Here is a 22682-nt window from a genome sequence, read left to right on the forward strand (position 1 = left end):
TTCTTTCTTTCTTTCTTTCTTTCTTTCTTTCTTTCTTTCTTTCTTTCTTTCTTTCCTTTTTTTAACACTTACCATGCCATGAGCTCATAGGGAATGGGTTCCAGCACCTCAGGCTCTTTTCCATTGCTTCTCACAAAGTGTGCTTCTCTGGGTGGAGTAGGCTGGCACTTAAATTGAACCTAAGTGCTTTTCTCTTTGGCTTCCTTCTTTCTCTGATGATTTTCCTTCACACAGTTCAGGAAGCTATCCCGGCTCTTTGAATGTTTAATGTATCACATCTTCTTTATCCATTCATCTACTGATGGGCACTTAGGTTACTTACATGTCTGGCTATTTGAACATGTTACAATGAACATAGGGGTGCACATATCTTTCTGAATTAATGTTTACATTTTATTTGGATAAATATCCATAAGTGGGATTCCTAAATCATATGGTAGTTCTATTTTTAATGTCTCAAGGAAACCTCATACTGTTTCCATAGTGGCTGTACCATTTTGGATTCTCACCAATATGCATGAGGTTTTCCTTTTCTCCACATCTTCACCAAAACTTATGATTTCTTGACTTTTGGATAATAGTCATTATGATAGGTATGAGGTGATATCTCATTGTGGATTTGATTTGCATTCCCCTGATGATGAGTGATGTTGAACATCTTTTCATGTGTCTGTTGGCTATTTCTGTGTCTCTTTGTAGAAATGTTTATTCAGGTCTCCTGCCCATTTTTTATTGGACTTTTTTTGTTTTTGTTTTTTAAATATTGAGTTGTGTAAGTTCTTTTTATGTTTTGCTATTAACCCATTATAAGTCATACCATTTGCAAATATTTTCTCCCATTCCGTAGGTTGTCTTTTTGTTTTATTGATGATTCCTTTGCTATGCAAAAGCTTTTTAGTTTGATATACTCCCATTTGTTTGTTTTTGCTTTTATTGCTCTTGACTAAGATGGCATATCAAAAAAAAAAAAAAAAAAAAGTACTGCTTAGACCAATGTCCAAGAGCTTACTGCCTGTATTTCCTTCTAGCAGTTTTATGGTTTCCTATCTTATATTAAAGTATTTAATCTATTTTGAGTTTATTTTTGTACATGGTATAAAACAGTGATCCAGTTTCATTCTTTTGCATGTAGTTGTTCAGTTTTTCCAATACCATTTGTTGAAGATGCTATGTTTTTCCCATTGTATGTTCTTGCTTCCTTTGTCAAAGATTAATCAACCATAAAAGCATGGGTTTATTTCTGGTCTCCTTATTCTGTCCCATTGATTTATGTGTCTGTTTTATGCCAGTAACATACTATTTTGTTTACCACAATTTTGTATATAATTTGAAATCAGGAAGTATGATACCTCCAGCTTTGTTCTTTCTCCAGATTGCTTTGGAGATTCAAGATCTTGTATCCCACACAAATTTTATTATTATTTGTTCTAGTTCTATTTAAAAAAATGCTATTGGTATTTTGATAGGGATTGCATTGAGTTTATAGATTCCTTTGGGTAGTATGGACATTTTAACAATATTAATTCTCCCAGTCCATGAACACAACATATCTTTTCATTTATTTGTGCCATCTTCAATTTCTTTCATCAGTCTTTTACAGTTTCAGGCCATAGGTCTTTCATTTCCTTGATTAAATTTATTCCTAAGTATTTTATTCTTTTTAATGCAGCTGTGAATGGTAGTTTTCTTAATTTCTCTTTCTGATCATTATTAGTATATAGAAATACCACAGATTTTGTATATTAATTTTGTTTCCAACAAATTTATTGAATTCATTTATTAGTTCAAGTGATTTTTTTGGTGGAGGATGAACACAATGTCTTTGAGTGTCACAGAAACATCAGTAAAATAAGGGTGTTTAATAACTACTTGTTGACATTCAATACTGATGTGTGGGTCAAATGAAAAACATATATGTGAAATCTATTTAAAAATTGCAAAATGTGAGGGCACCTGGGTGGCTCAATCGGTTAAGTGTCTGTCTTAGGTTCAGGTCATGATCCTGGGGTCCTAGGATTGAGTCCCGTGTTGGGTTCCATGCTCGGTAGGGAGTCTGCTTCTCTCTCTGCCCCCGTTGATGTGTGCTTGTGCGTTCTCTCTCTCTCTCGCAAAAATAAATCAATCTTTTTTTAAAATTTAAAAAAATAAAAATTATAAAATGTAATACAAATATAAAACACTAAAACAATAAAGCAAATTATCTTGGTAGACACATAATGAAAAAGATGAGTTCTGTCATCTTTAAAGTAGACCTTCTAGAAAATTATTACAGTGATGCTAAAGAATCATTAAAAATCTCCTTTTAGAAGTACTTCAGATTAGACACTTTTTTTTTTTTAACATTTACAATTTGAAGGTATATATAACATTTTGGCAATTAGAATATAACTTGGTCAGCAATGCAAATTAGAGTGAAGTGATGAATTCCTTAGTAGGAAAAAGGAGGAATAAATGTAAAATAATGATTTGTATTATTGTCTTCAAAGACAGGTTCAAGGAATAAGGCAAAAATTATTTGAGTAATAGAAACATCTTTGGATATCTAACCATTTATTCAAGATACAGGTTTTTACATGTGACAGTCATCTGAAGATTAAATTCTAAGGCATTTGCTTTAGAAAGAAAAGTATATTATTTGTACATCATTAATTGCATAGGACCTTTCTTGGTTTAGAGAACTCAAACTCTCAAAATAAGCTAGATAGAACAGCTACTGGGAAGTTAACATAAGAGATGGTTATCTTCTTAAATTAAACATAATTTATATATTAAAAAAACCTTAAGATTGAAATAGAAATGTAGTGATTATTTGTATTGCATTAATATTCTTTAATTCACAAGCAGGTAGCTTCTTTAAAGTTTGAGATATCTCAAATGTATTTAAATTTAAGGTAAATTAAAAAGATGACTGAAAATACATATAAATAATAATGCAATGTTGATGAAGTAATCCGATCTCTATCATTTATGCTAAAACTATATGAACAAGGGGTGCCTGGGTTGCTCAGTGGTTTAAAGCCTCTGCCTTTGGCTCAGCTCATGATCCCAGGGTCCTGGCTGTCTGCTCAGCGGGAAGCCTGCTTCCCCTCCTCTCTCTCTCCCTGCCTTTCTGCCTACTTGTGTTCTCTGTCTGTTAAATAAATAAATAAAATCTTAAAAAAAAAAAAACTGTTTGAACAAATATGCCTGAAACAAAAAAAAAAAATCAAAGCAAAATACAACTATACAGAAATACCAATATAAAAATGATTAAATAAATTAAATATTCCACATATTGAAATATTCTTTCATCATTAGGAAAGATTAGTATTGGGGTACCTGGCTGCCTCAGTCAGAAGAGCATGTGACTCCTTTTCTTTTTTTGTAATTTTAGAGAGGGAGATAGGCGGGGGGATGGGGAGCAGAGGGTGAGAGAGAGAGAGAATCTCAAGGAGTCCCCACACATTTTTTAGAGCCCAGTGGGGTCTTGATCTCACAACTCTGAGATCATGACCTGAGCCAAAATCAAGAATCAGACATTTAACCAACTGAGCCACATAGGTGCCCCCACCTTCTTTTAGAGAAGTACATGGACTTGTGGATTCAAGCCCCACAGTGGGTGTAGAGATTACTAAAAATACATACATACATAGATTAGTATTAAGGTTAATATATTTCTTAGTTATAGAAGAGGCATATATGATATCTTTGGGAACCTAGAAGAGGCAAGCATTCTCTCTACCTCAGAAAATCAGAAAAGCTTCATAAAAGTGGATATATCTAAATTCATCTTTGAAATATGAATTTACTAGGCAAAGAAAAGGAAACTTAGAAAAGCGTGCATATGCAAATTTGTGGCAGCAAGAGGCAAATAATATGTATGTAAAATGGTGAACAGTTTGGTTGGTCGGAGAGAGGATATATGAAAGGCACTGGGATTAATCAAAGTAAGGGATAAGTCAAAATAAGGCTTGAAAGACTGATTAAAACTTGACTTTATCATGCAATTTGAACTTCACCTTCAGTTGATGGAGCTATATCTTGAGTTTTTTAAAAATTACAAAGCATCTGCTCAGATATCTGTGAATGATGTAGAAAACGAAACTATGGATGGAATTGATCAATGTTGTATCTTGCTTGATGATACAATTGCTTCACTCTAATTTTTTGCTTATTTCTGTCTCTCATAATTGCAAACTTGAAAATGCATTTTACTATTTCTGAGATCTTTAGGCTTCAGTATAATACTTGGAGTAGTGTTGATATTCAATAGATATTTGAATAATGGATCAAGAGTAACTAGGAAGAATGACTGTGGTCTGCTGCCACAGTTTGTTGGTTAGTTGATTGGTTAATTAGTCCCTAGGATGTGCCAGGCACTTTGAATATAATAATGGAATATCAATTTAATTGTCATATAAGGCCTCAGAGATAAATACTATTTTTACTACTTAGCATATGATCAGACTGAAGATAAAAGCAGTTTGGTAAAGTTTCTCTACATTTCACTGATTATAATTTGAGAAAAAGAAAGTCTGCTTGACTACAAACTCATAAAATGGAGTTTTAATGCTTCCCAACTGTTTATCACTTTACTTCAGTGATAATATAAATGAAATAGCTATCAGTTTTATAGATGAAATAGTGGGAAGAAAAGAAAGAAGAGAGCAACTAATAGAGTAGATCACAAATTAAAGATTTTAAATTATTTTCACAGGCTAGGATTAAACCTAAATCAATAGGATGAGAGTTAAATGAAACACATATGTATACAGCTGACCCTTGAACAACACAGGTTTAAACTGTATAGGTCCAGTTATATGCAGATTTTTTATAGTACAACACTTTATTCCTTCTGATTTTCTTCTCTTTAGCTTATTTTATTATAAGAATTTGATATATAAAAATATGTAATGCAAAATATGTGTTCATCAACTGTTTATGTTATCAGTAAGGCTTCTAGTCAACAGTAAGCTATCAGTAGTTTAGGGGGACTCAGATTATACATGGATTTTCTACTACATGGGGGTCAGCACCACTAACCCCCATATTGTTCAAGGTTCAACTGTATATGTTAGTTTGTATGTTCACTAAGCTACTTATACAAATTCAATATTTTTTTTAAAAAGTCATACTCACTGGAATGTGAGCATGTTTATCTCTGAGGTCTCCAATGTCTACTAGAGTACTTAGCACTTGAGATGTTCAAGAAGTATTTGGTGAATGCAAGTATAGATGAAACTCATATCAAATGGTCAACATTAGCATTTGAAATCAAATTTAATTATAGTTTCTGTCCCTGACTGAAAATTTTCCTTAAGCATTCCATCAGGCAGTAGTAAATCCAATTAGCCACTATAATTTCACAATTCTTTCTGAGCATGACCTCTTTCTCAGAAAGAAAATGTAGCAATCATTTGCTGAAGAAAATAGCATTTGGGTGTATCACTTGATACTCCTGTTAGTTATCAGGTATTTGGTACTATTGTCCTATAATTTGATCTTTAATGCCATCTCATGTCTTTATGTTTTTCAGCCAAGTAATTTCCATGTAGCTGGGTAAATTCTTCCTGTAAAATATTTTTATTCTACAACATTTTAATCTCTTATTTTTCTCTTTGTTAACATAAACCTCCTAAAAGGGACAGGCCCCTACAGAGAAGGAACTATATGTTAATTATTCAAACCTAAGAATGACTTAATGTTCTTACTTTTATTTCTTGACCCTTTTCAAGGGTCAGAAATATATCTATGAATTCTAAATAATAAAGTACCTTTCACTATTCTAATAACCATAGAGCAATAGCTGGAGAATTGTAGCATTCATTACCTATGGGGTATGTGTTGGGCTGCATAGCAATTTCTGTTCCCTTCTTTGAGACTTCAATTATCTTATCTTGTCCCTATAAAGGATATGATAGTGAGGTTATAGAGTCTCAGGTTGAAGCCACAAGCCTGGTATGGGGGCAGGTATGGCCTTGTGGACTAGCTTGGTCCACTGGACAAGTAAGACATTTTTCCTTGTCTTCCCAGAATTTTTATTGTATGCTGCCTTCTGATGTTTATGGAATACACTTGTTTTCTGATACAACTTTTGGTTGAATGAAACATGTGGCTGTGATTTCCAATACTGAAAAAATGGAGAATATCTTTCTCCCAGAGCAGGGTGTGGAATTTCAATGAACGGACACAGAGACTGCAAATGAAAAGGTTGATGAAAGATTTGGGTAGGCATATGGGAGATGGTTCACAAAATGGTGGGCAGGTAATAGCACTGTATAGAACTGTGTGTGCTTGTGAATTTGCCTTTATTTTGTAATTAACCTATAAAAGTATCTAGTTTCATGCTCTTCCTTGTCTCTCAATAACACTCTCTCAGAAGATGGTGTATGTGTAGTAACCAGGATGGTCATGACATAATTTCATATTTTAGCCAATTAGGATTAAGATTCTTACACAAGTGGCATAGGTGCCTATTACTCAGATGTATGGGTTAAGATGTTAAAACTCCACACACATTATTCTCCATAAAAATGTTAAAGTATTTAAATCCATAGGGAGCACTTGGAACTGTATTGATCATAGGAATTTATATAATACAAAAATTAAATTATAAAAATCACTGATCAGCAGGTGGGTAGTGATGGGTGTTTATGCCAACAGTGTTTATGCCAACAGTGTTTATGCCAACAGACCTTCAAACTGTTCAAGGGAAGTTATCTAGAGATACACATAAACCGAATATATGATTAACTTGATAAATGTTAGTATTTTAAAAGTAAGTACCAGGTTTTCCTATGAAAAAGGAAAAAGCAAATAACATATTTGAGGAAATCAGAGGGAGTGAGGGCATCAGTGTTGTTGAAGAAGGCCTTTTTAAGTGCTCTTAGACAAGATGAGAACCAGCTTTGCAAGCTGCTGGGTCTCAGCCAATGACTTTGTGGGCTACTGAGGAAAGACCAGAAAGGTGAGCAAAGCTAACTGCTGAACATCCCTTTCGTGCTGCCTCAGAATCATCTGAGTACATCCTAAACTAAGAAAAACTATGATAACGGCACATCTAATCAGGGGTTTATGATTCAGCCCACCATCTAGATTCTATCAGTTACACCATTATCCTAAGAGTCTTAGGTTTGGAGTAAAAAAAAAAAAAAATTTAAGGATTCCAGTTTTCTAGAAAACAAACAAGACTGAGTAGCAAACAGAAACCAAGGTTTGGACAAAATATCCAAAACCTATCTTTAGCAATGTGTCGATGTGACGAATCCCTTATTTCAGTACTGTCACCATGATATGGTATCTATCCTGTCTGTAATGAGTCAGGGAAAGAGATCAGTGGTAGTACTTGATAACGAACTATAACAGTAAGGGGATTTGTTAGATTAAATCTTGACCCTGTTCTCCCATATTCATATTGACCCATTGTCTCCTCTATTTCTGTGATGATAGAACACTGTTCATCATGTCCTTGCTGGACTTACATGAACATCAGCAGTGACCATACTGGCTTCAAACTGTGACTGAGTACCATGACTGTATGTGAGAGATGTCCCCAGGATCTTACCCTGCTTCTTTCGGGCATGAAGGAATGTAACAAAAGGGATCTAATAATTTCTTTTGAAAGGTGACATTCCTGAAACTCAGTGTTCCCACATCTAGAATTTATATTGTGATATTAACATTGTTAGAATAACTACAAGTTTTTAAAAAAATTAATATTTATAGGTATTATACCCTCCAGGGATTCTTGACTTGCTCACACACAAACACACAGAATGAAGACTTCAGGGGTTTCTGTTTTGACATCTGTTATCGCTAGAACTTGTGTTCTCTAAGGGCATGCTAGTAAAATATCAAAAATGACAACTAAATATTCTCAAAGTGTGAGTAATTTTATTAACTGTGCAAAGAGAATTCTTCTGGTGACAAGAACATAACAATCTATCTAAACACAGACAGAAAAACTAAAATAATGAAATTAAATCAAAACACATGTATGGGGTGACTGGATGGCATAGTTGGTTGAGCAGCTGCCTTCAGCTCAGGTCATGATGCTGGAGTCCCAGGATCGAGTCCTGCATCAGGCTCCCTGGTCTGCTTCTCCCTCTGACCCTCTCCCCTCCCATGCTCTCTCTTGCTCTCATTCTCATTCAAATAAATAAATAAAATCTTAAACAACAACAACAACACATGTATGAACATCTTAAGCAGAGTGAGGTGACAAAGTAATCCTCACAAACCCGAAATATGAATGAACATGATCAATACTCTGTAAGCATCATAAGCAGCTGGATAGTATTAACAGCAATGAGAACAGAAAGAGAGAAGGGACTCTGGGAAATTCCCAACACTCACCCCAAAAGGAGATCATATATTTTGTGGAAATCTGAGAATACCTGAGAATATTTGGAAAAAGTCCTTATAAACACCAGGTGTGGGGTAAAAAAACAATGAGGAGAATCACCAAGGGGATTGTGGAGGTTTAGGTCTCAAAGATCCTAGAATTATCAAACAAATATGTGCCTTCAAAAAACAAAATTCACCTTGAAATAAATGATATCCCAAGAGATAATTAGCACACATCTGGAAAATGGGGCCATAAAAAGAGATGGAAACAGCAACCCAAGAGTTAAAATGAACTAAAAGAACTTCAGAAGATCTGTTTGAAAAATAGCCTATAGTGGAATTTGCACAGGTTCTAAGGCAATGTTCTCCTCTTTAAAATTGTATTTCACTGCAGCTATACTTTCTGAAATATGCCTCCTCTTTTTCCTGCCTGTGTCTATCACAACCAGCTTATTTCCTGGGATCCACAACCTTCCTCTTCTGCTCTGTTTGAATTCTGCTTTTAGCAGATTTATTTCAAGGACATGAAACTAGAATAAAACGATTAAGACTTTTCATGTGTAAAACAGAAACATGTTAGAGGATATAATGAGCTTTGAGTTGATGCTGATTTTATGAAAAAGAAACATTTTAAACAACCAAAGAAGTTGGACTGTGTATTGAGAATTAAATCTTATTAAATATTTTTGTTATGATTAAGATATGATAAGGTAATGTGGATTTTCAGTGTCCTTTTTCTAAAGATGCATGTTAAAGAATTTAAAAATGAAGTGCTTTGACATATCCTAGCAGAAGTAGAAAGCAGGAAGAATAAGTAAAATGTGTATAGAAAAATGTTGATAGCTTTTAAAGCTGACTGACAGTCATGGTATTATTTATTTCAAAATGCTTGGAAATTTTCATAATGGGAAAACTTAAAAAAGTAAAAGGAATTGCACATGAGTATGTAGCAATACAGTCTATTAAACTGTTCATGACTTGGTTAAAATAGCTATTTTTATAAAGGTGGCTGAATTCCTGTTGTCAACGCTTTTGATATGTGCTCCACAATCAAGCACTTTTTCATGTGTTAGGTTTTTTTTTTTCCCTTTAAATGTAAATGCAAATTTGCATCCTTTTAACAGCTAATGCAATAATTCATCTTGTAGGAAATGTCTTAAAAGGCTTCATCAGGTAAACAGAGTTGTCAGCACCAACACATTAAAGGAGAAAGTTCATATTATAATATGAATATGAATATAATATGAATATATGAAAGGTTTCATATTATAACTTGTGAAAACTGAGAGCTCACAGGAGGAAACTTGCATGGGGGGGGGAACAAAAGTGAGAAAGAAAGGAAACTGTCATACATGTAGTTATGTTGCTAGAAACATAATGGAACTAACATGCCCTTGGCAGATCATGGGTAGAAACTACACCAAGTGGAATTATCACCAGAGAAAACTTTATTTGCAGCAAATAAGAGTATCATAGGGAATAACTTCCAAAGCAGTAATAAATTCCCAGGCAAGAATAAATGGGTTCCTTTTATTTAGGGTTAGAATGAATATTTGGATAGGGGCATCTTATCATCCTGTGTAGAGATGGGCATAAGGTGGCCCATGGGCCTTAAGGAAACATGCCTATGCAGACATTGCATGCTAGATAAAGGAGGCTTGTGCTCCTCTTTGGGCAGAGACTTTTAGTAGTATAATGAAACAATGGTAATTCTCCATCACTCCCTGGGTCACTCCATGGTCCATCTGTGCTGGCTTGAGTCAGGGGTTAAGTTCAGACTGGTCTGGGTGGTATGGGCCTAGTGGAACTCTTTGTTTAGAAACTCACTAAATTCTAAGTAAGACAGGTTATCTTGTGAAAGCCAGGGAAGACATTGAATTCTGGCTAAAGGTTTGTGTAGGAAAGTGAAAATGTGAGCAAACAGCTAGTCCTGCAACTGCCTTTGGCGTTATGGACATGTGGAACATTTTGTGTGACTTTAAAGGATTTAAAACCCATTCTTCATCTACTACCCTTGACAATTATTTAGTATCTGAAAAGACATAACAATTTGCCACCACTCTCATTGATGTCCATTTTCCTAATGTTTTCTAAGCCTGACTTAGTGTTTCAAATCAAAGGAGATGCCAGAAATTCAGCTCTTTCTTGATGACAAGCTCAGCCCTCCCCTCCTCGGATCCTGAGGCTTTTCTGTTGGGCACAATGGTGCTGGCCAGTCTTCCTGAAGTCTTTTTATATCAAAACCACAAAATGCAGAGGAAAAAGAATCCCAGGGACCCTCTTCTCTTTTGCCTTGGGCAAGGATAATTAACCCCTGCACTGGTGGCCAGATAGCTTCTTTTCCTTTACCTTTATCACTCCTCCTACATTGTTCAGAGAGATACCTTTGAACCCTGGTTTTCCAGGGTCTCTGTTTTGTACAACTTTGTGTTGAAATCTCATCTTTGTACAAAAATAATGAAAATTAGTTTATACAGAGTCCAAAAAAGAAGAAGAAGAAAATATAGGAAAAAATTAAACACAGTGGTCCAATAAAAATTATTCATACCATCAATATTATGAAACACATTCTCAGTTGAGAACAGGTAACATGTCACTATTAGGAAGGTTAAGTAAATCTGCATATATTATAGCCCCCCAGAATATAACTGAAAATGTGGAATTCCAATGGAGTTTAAACACGTAAACTCTTGGCCTCAGTGTCATAAAGTTAGTAATTTTTTTCATGTTTTTTCATGTTTTCATCGAGTTTTATGCACTTAATCTCATGAAAATCCTCAAGTTCTCAGCTCTAAGTATATTGCCCTTACTTTGAAACAAATACAGTAAAGAGGACAAGAATTTGTCACCCCAAAAAACACTTTTTGACATAAGGATTATTTTACACTGATTATTTTTAAGGAAGAACAGACACAGAAGAAGCCCTGAAAACTGAGTAGAAGTTACCCTTTGTAAGAGAAATTTACATTTATAATGAACTCTCCATCTGTAAGGGCATCCCCCTCTCTGTACCAGGAAGAGGAGGAAGACTAAATCTGTGAAACTCTTATCACTGGAGAATGAAACAACCCAAATCTGCCTAACAACTCCATTCCCGTGATTTTCCCGATAACCTTCCACAACTGGCTCTCCACTGCCCCCCCCACCTCAACATTTCTTTTTCTCTTTAGCTGGAAATAGTATTTAAGGTGGTGGGTTGGGGCATTTCAGGGAGTTACTTAGTTTTCCTTGGTATTTCCCAAGTATATAGGAGGTATGCATGTTATTAAACTTCTGTTTTTCTCCTGTAAATCTGTTTTTTATTATGGGACAGGTAATTCTCAACCAAGAATCTAGAAGCGCAGAGGAAACATTATTTTTCCTCCCCTGCATCAGCAAAGTAGAAAGACTGGGATTGGTGCTGAAAAGAGGAAAGAATGTTATTTCTTTTAAAAAACATATATGAAAGCAGACAATAACTTAGCAGCTAGAAAAATACATTCTCTTCAATACAAAAATACAGCACATCATTCATTGTTTGGTCAAATAACCTCCACTCCCCACGTAATTTTAAAGGCATTTTTGAATTGCATCCTATTGACCTTCATGATAATAACACTGAGCTGTCAAGGAAAAGAGAAAGTAAATATTAAATTCATCTCCAGTAAGCTTTCTTCAAATGCTAAAATTAAAGATTTGGATGGTGGGGTATAAAGGAATAAAAATTCATTACCTGGGAATCAGGTTGTATAACATGCCTAATTTCTCGATAAATTAATTTAAATGAAGAGTCTGTGAATATATATATAAAAAGAGTAGTAAATATAAAATTCTTCGACCTCTTCTTCACACATATATTTGCACATTACTCTAATAATCTATAACTGTGTGACATTGAGAAAACACCTCATCTCTTTGAGCCTTAGTTTTCTTATCTGTTTATCAGGAATATGCTTGTCCTCCCTACAGAAGGTTTCTCAACATGCTATACAATATTAAGTATGTTTGTAATATTATTTTACATTAATATTTTTATCTTATTATTTTAAATATTTGAGAATACATGAGACTTCTTTTTATCCTTAGAAAAACTCCTTTTACTGAATAGGATCTTCTCAGTCATATGTTTAAATCTACTAATAAACCATAAACATATATATATTCTTTAAAATGTTGGGGAGAAAAATTTTCTTATGTCCTTCAAAGATTCTCTGTCTGGTCTAGGAATTACATTGACATAAAACAGATTAACAGGAGCAAAGCAAATCTAATTTCATACGTACAGGAACACCATATTCGCGAGAGGTTCTAAGACAGAAAGGTAAAATGTGGTTTATATCCATCCTAAGCTAAGTATGGGATAGGGATCTGGGGCTTCAAAGGGGAGGAGGGCAATTCACTGGGCAACAAGAAGAGCAGATATTTGGTAATTAGATGTTTGCCTTACCATACACAAACAAAATTTATGTGTAATACTAACTCTACTTCTGGGAAACACCCCCAATTTAGACTCTTCTAGGTAGTTAAGGGAGGAGCAAAATTTGGCTAAGTGGCACATTTGCGGGAGACTTGCTCTGAATCCCTTCAAAAACTAACAGTATTATTTTATATCACATATAAGTATGTGGAAAGCTAGATGACAAATTTTCAGAATAGCCAAAACAACATCCTTTTAAAACCTCTTCCCCTGGGTAAAGGCAGACTGTTTTTAAATTCACAATCTGCCTTGGCAAATCTCCACTTTCACACTTAACAGTGGCCACCAGGTGTTCTGTCAGTGTGGATGGGCAAAACCAGTGCTTCTGCAGTATGGGATAACCTGCTGTAAACGTAAGGCAATATTTTATGTCTTTCATCTTGGCAGGTTGTTTTTACAACTTTGTAAGCTAAAAGATATGGACCGCTGCAGATAAATGCAGCTTGGAACCAAACAGCTTCACTCATTCCCTTTTGATGCTAGCAAACCGCGGTGGAAAATTCGGGGAGTATTATCAATTCACAGCAACCATGGATGAGTGGATAGGGATTAGGGAGCATTCATTTTAGCCTGCTGTTATCTTTCCCTTGTCAGAACAGAACTCTGTAATGCTTGACTGCCTTTAAGTGCTAAATGTGATGGTAAAACCCGGTGATGATGACTACTTTAAGAGGATATAAATAATATCTAACATTTGTATAGCACCATATGATTTTAAAAGCACTTCCACATTCATTCTCCAATTTTACCATCACAACAATTTTATGAAATAGGTTATAATCATTTTTTTTCTTATAAACAAATGCAGAAACTGATGCTCAGGGATTACAAGTAACTTGACCAAGTAAACAATGTCTAAAAAAATGGAAAGCGGGTTTCAACATTCCCTCCAACTTTGAGTTAAATTAAGGCTCTGACTTTACTGGGTGTGTGACCCTGAACGAGTGATTGCATGCCTGTTAAGTATTTTTCTTGTCTTTCAGTTGGGAAATATTATGTTCTACAGGGTGGTTGTTCGCACAATTTAAGCCTTTGAGAAGTGTTGGATCCCAATGTAACATTTTAGCCAACCAGAAATTTTGTGATAAAGTTAGAAGACAGTTGGATTAAGTGAATTAGTGCCCAGAGTTTAGTACTTTCCTCAATACTAGCTTGTCATTTATATTAAAGCAACCTAGTAACTCCTTCTCATCTGTAAAAAGAAGATGACCTACTAATTCCTAATTTTTCACCTCTAAAACTACCAAAGCAATTAAAATGGGGGTACATTAACAATGGTGCTTTTGCTCTTCAAATGCTATGGCAAGATTACTAAATTAAGATTTAAATAGTTCCTTACTAATCATGGAAAATAGGACAAGTAGTCACAGTGAAAACAAGATCAGCAGAATACTAAAATGATGACTCAAAGGCAACTTCAGGCTGCCAGTTTAACAGGACCTCTGATGATCTATCCCTCAAGCAGCCCTTGCTACCCTTCCACTGATATGTGTTTTGTTACCTAGAAAAAAATAAAGTTCAAACTTAGTAAAAATTCTATTCCAAAATCTGGAATGCAATCACATTACCCATGAGGCAGGTGAAACTGTACAGTTAAAACCATATTCTGGTTTTATGTCACAGTAAAACACTTAAAAACAGAAATCGCCTGTGTTCTCCTCAAGGATTTTGATGGATTCCTTTCTCACATTGAGGTCCTTCATCCATTTTCAGTCTATTTTCATGTGTGGTGTAAGGAAATGGTCCAATTTCATTTTTCTGCATGTGGCTGTCCAATTTTCCCAACACCATTTATTGAAGAGGCTGTCTTTTTTCCATTGGACATTCTTTCCTGCTTTGTCGAAGATTAGTTGACCATAGAGTTGAGGGTCTATTTCTGGGCTCTCTATTCTGTTCCATTGATCTATGTGTCTGTTTTTGTGCCAGTACCATGCTGTCTGGATCCTCAAAATGTTGAAAATAGAACTACCCTGTGACCTAGCAATTGCACTACTGGGTATTTACCCTAAAGATACAAATGTAGTAATCCGAAGGGGCACGTGCACCTGAATGTTTATAGCAGCAATGTCTACAATAGCCAAACCATGGAAAGAACCTAGATGTCCATCAACAGATGAATAGATAAAGAAGAAGTGGTTTATATACACAATGGAATACTATGTAGCCATCAAAAGAAATGAAATCTTGCCATTTGCGACGACGTGGATGGAACTAGAGGGTATCATGCTTAGTGAAATAAGTCAATTGGAGGAAGACAACTATCATATGATCTCCCTGATATGAAGAAGTGGAGATGCAACATGGGGGGTTAAGGGGGTAGGAGAAGAATAAATGAAACAAAATGGGATTGGGAGGAAGACAAACCATAAGTGACTCTTAATCTCACAAAACAAACTGAGGGTTGCTGGGGGGAGGGGGGTTGGGAGAAGAGGGGTGGGGTTATGGACATTGGGGAGGGTATGTGCTATGGTGAGTGCTGTGAAATGTGTAAACCTGGCGATTCACAGACCTGTACCCCTGGGGATAAAAATATATTATATGTTTATAAAAAATTTAAAAAAAGAAAAACAGAAATCACCAGGAAAAAAGGTTGGAGATGACTTTGTTTCTTCTCATTTTTCTCCCTTTTGATTCAGCTACAAAAGATGTGCTGTAGTCAGATATGTGGATAATTGTGCCTCTGCTAAAAAGGTGATGGTTTAGAAAACTGACAAAAATTGCCCTGATCAAATATCTAAATATTTTCAAAAACAAAAATAGACTCACTGCTTAAGAGCAGAATCAGAAATAGTATTTAGAATCTGCTTTAGGATAGAATTCTAGGAAATTATGGCAAATAGGAGCAGGAAAGGATAAGTGTATATATTCCCTCTTAGATCAGCAATTGAGAAAATAAGACCGGATTGAAAAGATAATTTCATCTCAGAACAAAAGATTCACTTAAAATTAATACCTGCAAGAAAATGGGAATTACACTGGAAACTATGAATTATAAACATTTTTTCCTGCTTTAGATCAGAGAAATAGACTCAGCCTTCACGCAAATAGACATTAGAAGGTGTCCAAGGGCAATCTACAGGCTATGAGTCTGTATATTTCTTGCTTCATTCAAAGATGATTAAAAAGTACAACAAAATAAAGAGATTATGGAAAGAAAATAGATCAGTAAATAAAGGAAACTTCAGCCCAAAGACTCAAAAGACTGAATACCTCTAAGAAATCATCTACTAACAAATTCAAAAAGACTTTCAGGAACTTGTCAATCTCAGTAGAATGAGAGAAGGCATTGTATCAATGGAGGAGAATAGGAGGAGAAAATAGTAAAAGGAAAAATATAGAATGTTAAATATTAAAATGTTAATATTATAATATCTAGTAATTATATTAATAATATACTACATAGTAATTGTATATTAAAACATGTCCATCTTGTCATCTTTCTGCTAATCCTATGACATCAGTTTTAGTTACAAATATCCTTTTGAGAATTTTTTATCCCCAGAACAAGAGTTTAAAAAGAGAAAAAAAAAATCTATAAACATAATCATTGAGTTTGTTTGTGCCCAGTAAAAGGAATTAAATGTAAATATTTGGGGCACCTGGGTGGCTCAGTGGGTTAAGCCGCTACCTTCGACTCAGGTCGTGATCTCAGGGTCCTGGGATCGAGCACTGAATTGGGCTCTCTCCTCAGTAAGGAGCCTGCTTCCCTCTCTCTCTCTCTCTGCCTACTTGTGATCTCTCTCTGTCAAATAGATAAATAAAATCTTTTTTAAAAATGTAAATATTCTGCACTAATTTCTTGGTCTTTATGGTACTAGAGTTGAATTACTGAGGTTCAAATTCCAGCTCTGCTCCTCTTTGGCAGTATGGTTCTGTGCAAATTACTTAATCTTTTCTTATCCCAATTTCCTCCACTGTTAAGGGGGGTGATGATAGAAACTTACTGTATCAGTCAACAGGGATAAAAACATGATGTGCAACAAACAACCACAAAATCGGAGTGGTGTACAACATAACATTTATTTAGCTCAATTTTCTGTGATCATCTGGGGAAATGGCTGATCTGATGAGGCTGGGCTAGTGTTGATCATTCAAAATGTCTCTGTTCCACACACACAAATATATATATCGCTCTCCTTCTGGGACCAGCAGACATGTTATTCTGTCCGTATAACAAAAGCACAAGAGAGCGAGTCCAAGCCTTTGGTCACATTATACTGGCTAACATTCTACTGATCAAAGCCAGTCATAGGACCAAACTTGTAGCCAAAAAAAAAAAAAAACAAAAAAAACAAAACAACAACAACAACAACAACAAAAAAAAAACCCAGAGAAATAAGCTCCACTCATAGAAGCAGAATGTAGACAGCCAGTAATTTTCAAAAATAGCTTGATTATAGAGAAAAATGAATTAGCTAGTATGTTAAGATACTTCATACCTGGCACAGAAAAAGTACTCAGTAGTTCACTATTATTATTTTGATTATTTCTATTATTTTCTTTTTATGATAAACATGGTTGCTATCATGAAAATATAAACAACAGTCATTTTCCTCAGAAAGTACAAGGGATCTAAAAGATTGGATCTTTTGTCTAGAAGGGTCAGAAGATTAGTCTCTATTTTTTCAAACCTAAGTTTGAAACTCCAGTGTTGATGGCGGAAGACAGGCAAGATTTTTAAAAAATGTAGAAATGAAAGCATAGCTACATAGTTGCCGTACACTGAGCTTCTAGTTCTTTTCTGACTGTAACAGCTTCATACTTGTATTGTTTTTGAATTCCACATGCTTTTGTATGTGATGACTTTGGCATGCAAAATCTCTACTTAGTTGGTAAGGCAGGCATCTTGTTTGTAATTTACACATGAAGTAATTAAGATTCAGGCAGCTTTTACCTTGACGAAGTTCTTAGGCCTAATTAGCAATGGAGCTATTATTACAACCTGGATGTTCTGCTTCTTTAACCAGTGTGCTTTCCATTAAATGCAGAACATCCTATATCTGGCTTCATTGTGGAATAAAATCCATCCAAATGTCTCGCTGATTAACAAAGTTGCCACACAATTTTCATCAGTCTTCCTCACCAATCTGTTCTAGATATATAATTACCAAGTGTTCACAAGTGTTGACTTTCAAGGAGGACTGTGCAGACCCAAGATTAAAGCAAGAGTGTTTCATTTTCTGGGTAATCTAGTCCAAAACATGAGGTAAAAAATTATGTTTCTCCTGAATTGTTTCCATATATAATTAATACAGCATAGTAATTTCTTTTTCCAGTTTTATAGCTACTTGTTTATAGAAATCCTGGTCCAAGATTTCAGTTGATCTCACATAATTATAGTTAAAAAAAACCAAAAACCTCACAGTATTAAGTAATTGATCTTTCCTTTGTTCTTTAACTAATGGTGGGCTCATTTAATAGCTGAACCATTAAGTTAATTACATATTGGATCTACTGGAGCTCAATTAGAGTGCACATAAACATGTAACTTGATCATTTAACTTTAAATCACAAATATTAATAAAGTAAAATATGTAACTTAATTTATAAGTAGGTGAATTTGAGATACCTTATGAAGAGACACATTGATGCAATAAAATGTGACTTCTTTTTTTTTTTTTTAAGATTTTATTTATTTGACTGAAAGAGCACAAGTAGTGGGGAGCATCAGGCAGAGGGAGAGGGAGAAGCAGGCTCATTCGCCACTGAGTAGAGAATCTGGCAGGGGGCTTGTTCCCAGGACCATAGAATTAGGACCTGAGCCAGAGGCAGATGTTAACAGACTGAGCCACCCAGGTGCTCCTAAAACGTGTGACTTCTAAGAGGCTAAATAATAACAATATAATATCTTTCTATACTCTATCTTTGCCTCACATCTTAAGATCAGAACACATTTTAATTTTCACCATCTTTTTTATTTCTAGTACTTACAATTTTCCAATTTAGAAGCTGCAACCATTCTGTTTTTCCTTAACACTCAACATTTCTCAAATCCCACAGATATCAAGTCAGTAAATCCCATCAACTCTAAAAGAGCCTTACTAGGGCTTGGTCTCCATTCCATCCCTATCGCTGGTGCTATACTGAGTCAATATCATTTCTCTCTGAAAATATCGCAGAGGGGGGCGCGTGGGTGGCTCAGTGGGTTAAAGCCTCTGCCTTCGCCCGAGTCATGGTGTCCAGGTCCTGGGATCGAGCCCTGCACCGGGGGAGGGGGGGGGTGTCTCTGCTCAGCGGGGAGCCTGCTTCCCCTCTCTCTCTGCTTGCCTCTGCCAACTTATGATCTCTCTCTGTCAAATAAATAAATAAAATCTTAAAAAAAAATTGCAGAAGCAAATATTCCTCTGTTCTAGCCCACCTCAGTGCAGTCCATAATTTAATTTTAGTCCAAATTAAATGGGGTAAAAAAAAAAAAAGTAGAGGAAAGATATTCTAAAACAATGACATCATGCCTATAGATTTGACATTTGGGAAAACCACAAAATAGATATCTAAATATAAAGTATAAGGTTTAACAATATATAATATGTAATAAAGGAAACATTGGAGTGCCTGTGGAAAAAATAATGGGATGATTTCACTCACCACTAATTTCTTATTGCTTACAAATTAAGGTTAGACTCCTTAATACGGTATAAAAATCTTCTTCAAAGCCAGACCAGCTCTTTAGCCCATTCCTCCCCAGAGGAATTCTTTTCTCCAAGCATGAATCCATGCACACCTTCCTTAAATGGTTTCGGGAAATCTTTCCATCTAAGGATACCTTCTCACCTTCTAAATCACATCCCTAATGTCATCATTTGGCATTTGGCCTAATGCCAAAGTCCATGAGCACTTTTTCCAGTCCTCACAGCAAATTTTGTTTACTCTTTGTGCTTATTTTATGAATAAACCCATTTTAAAATCTGTCAATATACTGTGGTTTTTGAATGGTATCTATGTCCAAAGGGTTGATTTCTTTTTATTCATGACTCATCAGGTCCTGACAGAGAATTCTTCACACACTAGTGTTTGTTCGATAAATAAAAACATAAATGTATAACAGCCTGAGAAAAGTAAGTAAATACATACATACATAAATGGCTGAGAAAATCTTATTGGCTAACAAAAATGTTACCTCAGAGCTCTCAAATATGAGCTGATCTCAAAGAACCAGAGTTGTATTGTGGATAAAGATGTGATTTGAAGTTGAAGACCAAGAATTTCTGTTCACTTTGACATTTTCTTATTATGTGACCTTGTAAAAGTTATTTAACTCTTCTGGGCCTCAATTACCTCCTCAGAGAAGAAGAGGATGATAAAGCTGGCTTTAACTCATGGATTTTATAACAGATTGTTGTAACCCCAGGGTAGGTCTGAGTCACTAATGAAGACTTATAACTCTCAGCCCCTTGCTAAGATCTCTAATTTCCTTCCTAACCTGCATGAGTTGATCACATTAAACATGCTTGACATCCAGGCTCTTAAAAAGGAAATTGTGTGGTGGGAATTGGGATGCAGACATCAAAATAAGAATTATGGTTTATGCTATTGCTAACATCATCCCCTGCCATAGTTCTGGGAATTCTCACCAGCAAGGCTCTGCAGGCCTGAGAGTCTCTTTAATACAAAACCAGTGGATGAGATTGCTAGAGAAAAGGTTTATTTTATCCTATATGGGAGTATATAATTCTTCATCCACTGGAGGAAACAGAGACCAAGGTCAGAGCTCAATAGCTCAGTGAGTATTTCTGATAGCTGGAAACCTGGAAACAGTGCCTTCCCACAGACACTTATAACCGTACACCTCTATTCCCAAAAAGCTTCACTCACCTGCTTGGTCCAGGATTTTGATACTTTGAAAGGTCGCTGCCTTTGTGGCTTCACTTTTTTCCCATCAGGGAAGGAGTAGGGTCTTTATTGGACAAGTTACAAATCATATGATTATATACCTCTTGAAACTCTTTATGTACCTGATTAAGCTATCAAATTTCTTCATTTTTTCCTCAGAAAGGGTCCTCTCTTTCTGTCTCTATGTCTTTCTCTGTGCGTGTATCTTTCTGTCTCTTTTCCTATCCTTTTTGTAAACAAATTCCACCAACATGAGGCAATTTTATTTTAACACTTCTAAACCAGTATATATCCTTTGATACAGAAAAGTTGATAATAATTGGTCAGTAGTTCCTTGACAGTAGGTTCAATCTTGACTCTGCTTTTTTATATATAACTTGTAGTCAATGATTTAATCATTCTTTTTTTTTTAAGATTTTATTTATTTATTTATTTCATACACCTAGAGAGAGAAAGCACACAAGCAGGGGGCAGGCAGCAGGCAAAGGGAGAGGGAGAAGCAGGCTCCCCACTGAGCCAAGAGCCCAATGCAGGGCTCGATCTCAGGACCCTGGGATCACGACCTGAGCCAAAGGCAGAAACTTAGCCAACAGAGCCACCCAGGACCCCCTGACTTAATCATTCTTAAACCACAGGTTCTCATCTAAAAATAGGTACAGTAATCAACTGATATTTGACAAAGCAGGAAAAAATAGCCAATGGAAAAAACAATCTCTTCAACAAACAACGTTGGGAAAACTGGATAACAACATGCAAGAGAAAGAAACCAGACCACTTTCGTACACCATACATGACAATAAATTCAAAATGGATGAAAGACCTAAATATAAGAGAGGAAACCATGAAAATCTAGAGGAGAAAACAGGCAGCAACTTCTTTGACCTTGGCCACAACAACTCTTACTATCCATGTCTCTGGAAGCAAGGGAAACAAAAGTAAAAATAAACTTTTGAGACCTCATGAAGATGAAAAGCTCCTGCACAGTGAAGGAAACAACCAACAAAACTAAAAGACAACCAACAGAAGGGAGAAGATATTTGCAAATGACATATTGGATGAAGGGTTAGTATCCAAAATCTATAAAGAACTTATCAAACTCAACACCCAAAAAAACAATAAATCCAGTTAAGAAATGGGCAAATGACATGAATAAACACTTTTCCAAAGAAGACATCCATGGCTAATGGACATGGGAAAAGATACTCAACATCACTCATCATCAGGGAAATACAAATCAAAACCACAATGAGATACCACCTCACATCTGTCAGAATGGCTAAAATTAACAACTCTGGAAACAGCAGGTGTTGGCAAGGATGTTGGGAAAGGAGAACCATCTTATACTGTTGGTGAGAATGCAGACTGGTGTTGCCCTTCTGGAAAACAGTGTGGAGGTTCCCCAAAATGTTAAAAATAGAACTACCCTATGACCCAGCAATTGCACTACTAGGCATTTATCCAAAGGATGAAAAAATTCTGGTTCAGAGAGTCACATGCACCCCAATGTTTATAGCAGCACTATCAACAATAGCCAAATTATGGAAGGAATCCAAATGTCCACCGACTGATGAATGGATTAAGAAGAGATGGTATATATATGTGTGTGTGTGTGTGTGTGTGTGTGTGTATGCATGCAATGGAATGCATGCATGCAATGCAATACTGGCAATCGAAAAGAAGGAAATCTTGCCATTTGCAACAATGTGGATGGAACTAGAGTGTATTATGTTAAGCAAAATAAGTCAGTCAGAGAAAGACAAATATCATATGACATCATTCGTGAAATGTAAGAAACAAAACATATGAACATAGGAGAAGGGAAGGAAAAACAAAATAAGGTAAAAACAGAGAGGGAGACAAACCATAAGAGACTCTTAAATACAGAGAAAAAACTGAGGGTTGCTATGGGGGAGGTGGGTGGGAGGATGAGGTAAGTGGGTGATAGGCATTAGGAGGGCACTTATTGGAATAAGCACGGGGTATTTTATGTGAGTAATCAATCACTGGATTGTGCTCCTGAAACCAGGGCTGCCCTGTATGTTAACTAACTTAAATTAAAAAATAATAAAAA

This window comes from Lontra canadensis, unplaced genomic scaffold (assembly GCF_010015895.1).
Source record: "Lontra canadensis isolate GAN:19392208 unplaced genomic scaffold, GSC_riverotter_1.0 scaffold19, whole genome shotgun sequence".
Lineage (NCBI taxonomy): Eukaryota > Metazoa > Chordata > Mammalia > Carnivora > Mustelidae > Lontra > Lontra canadensis.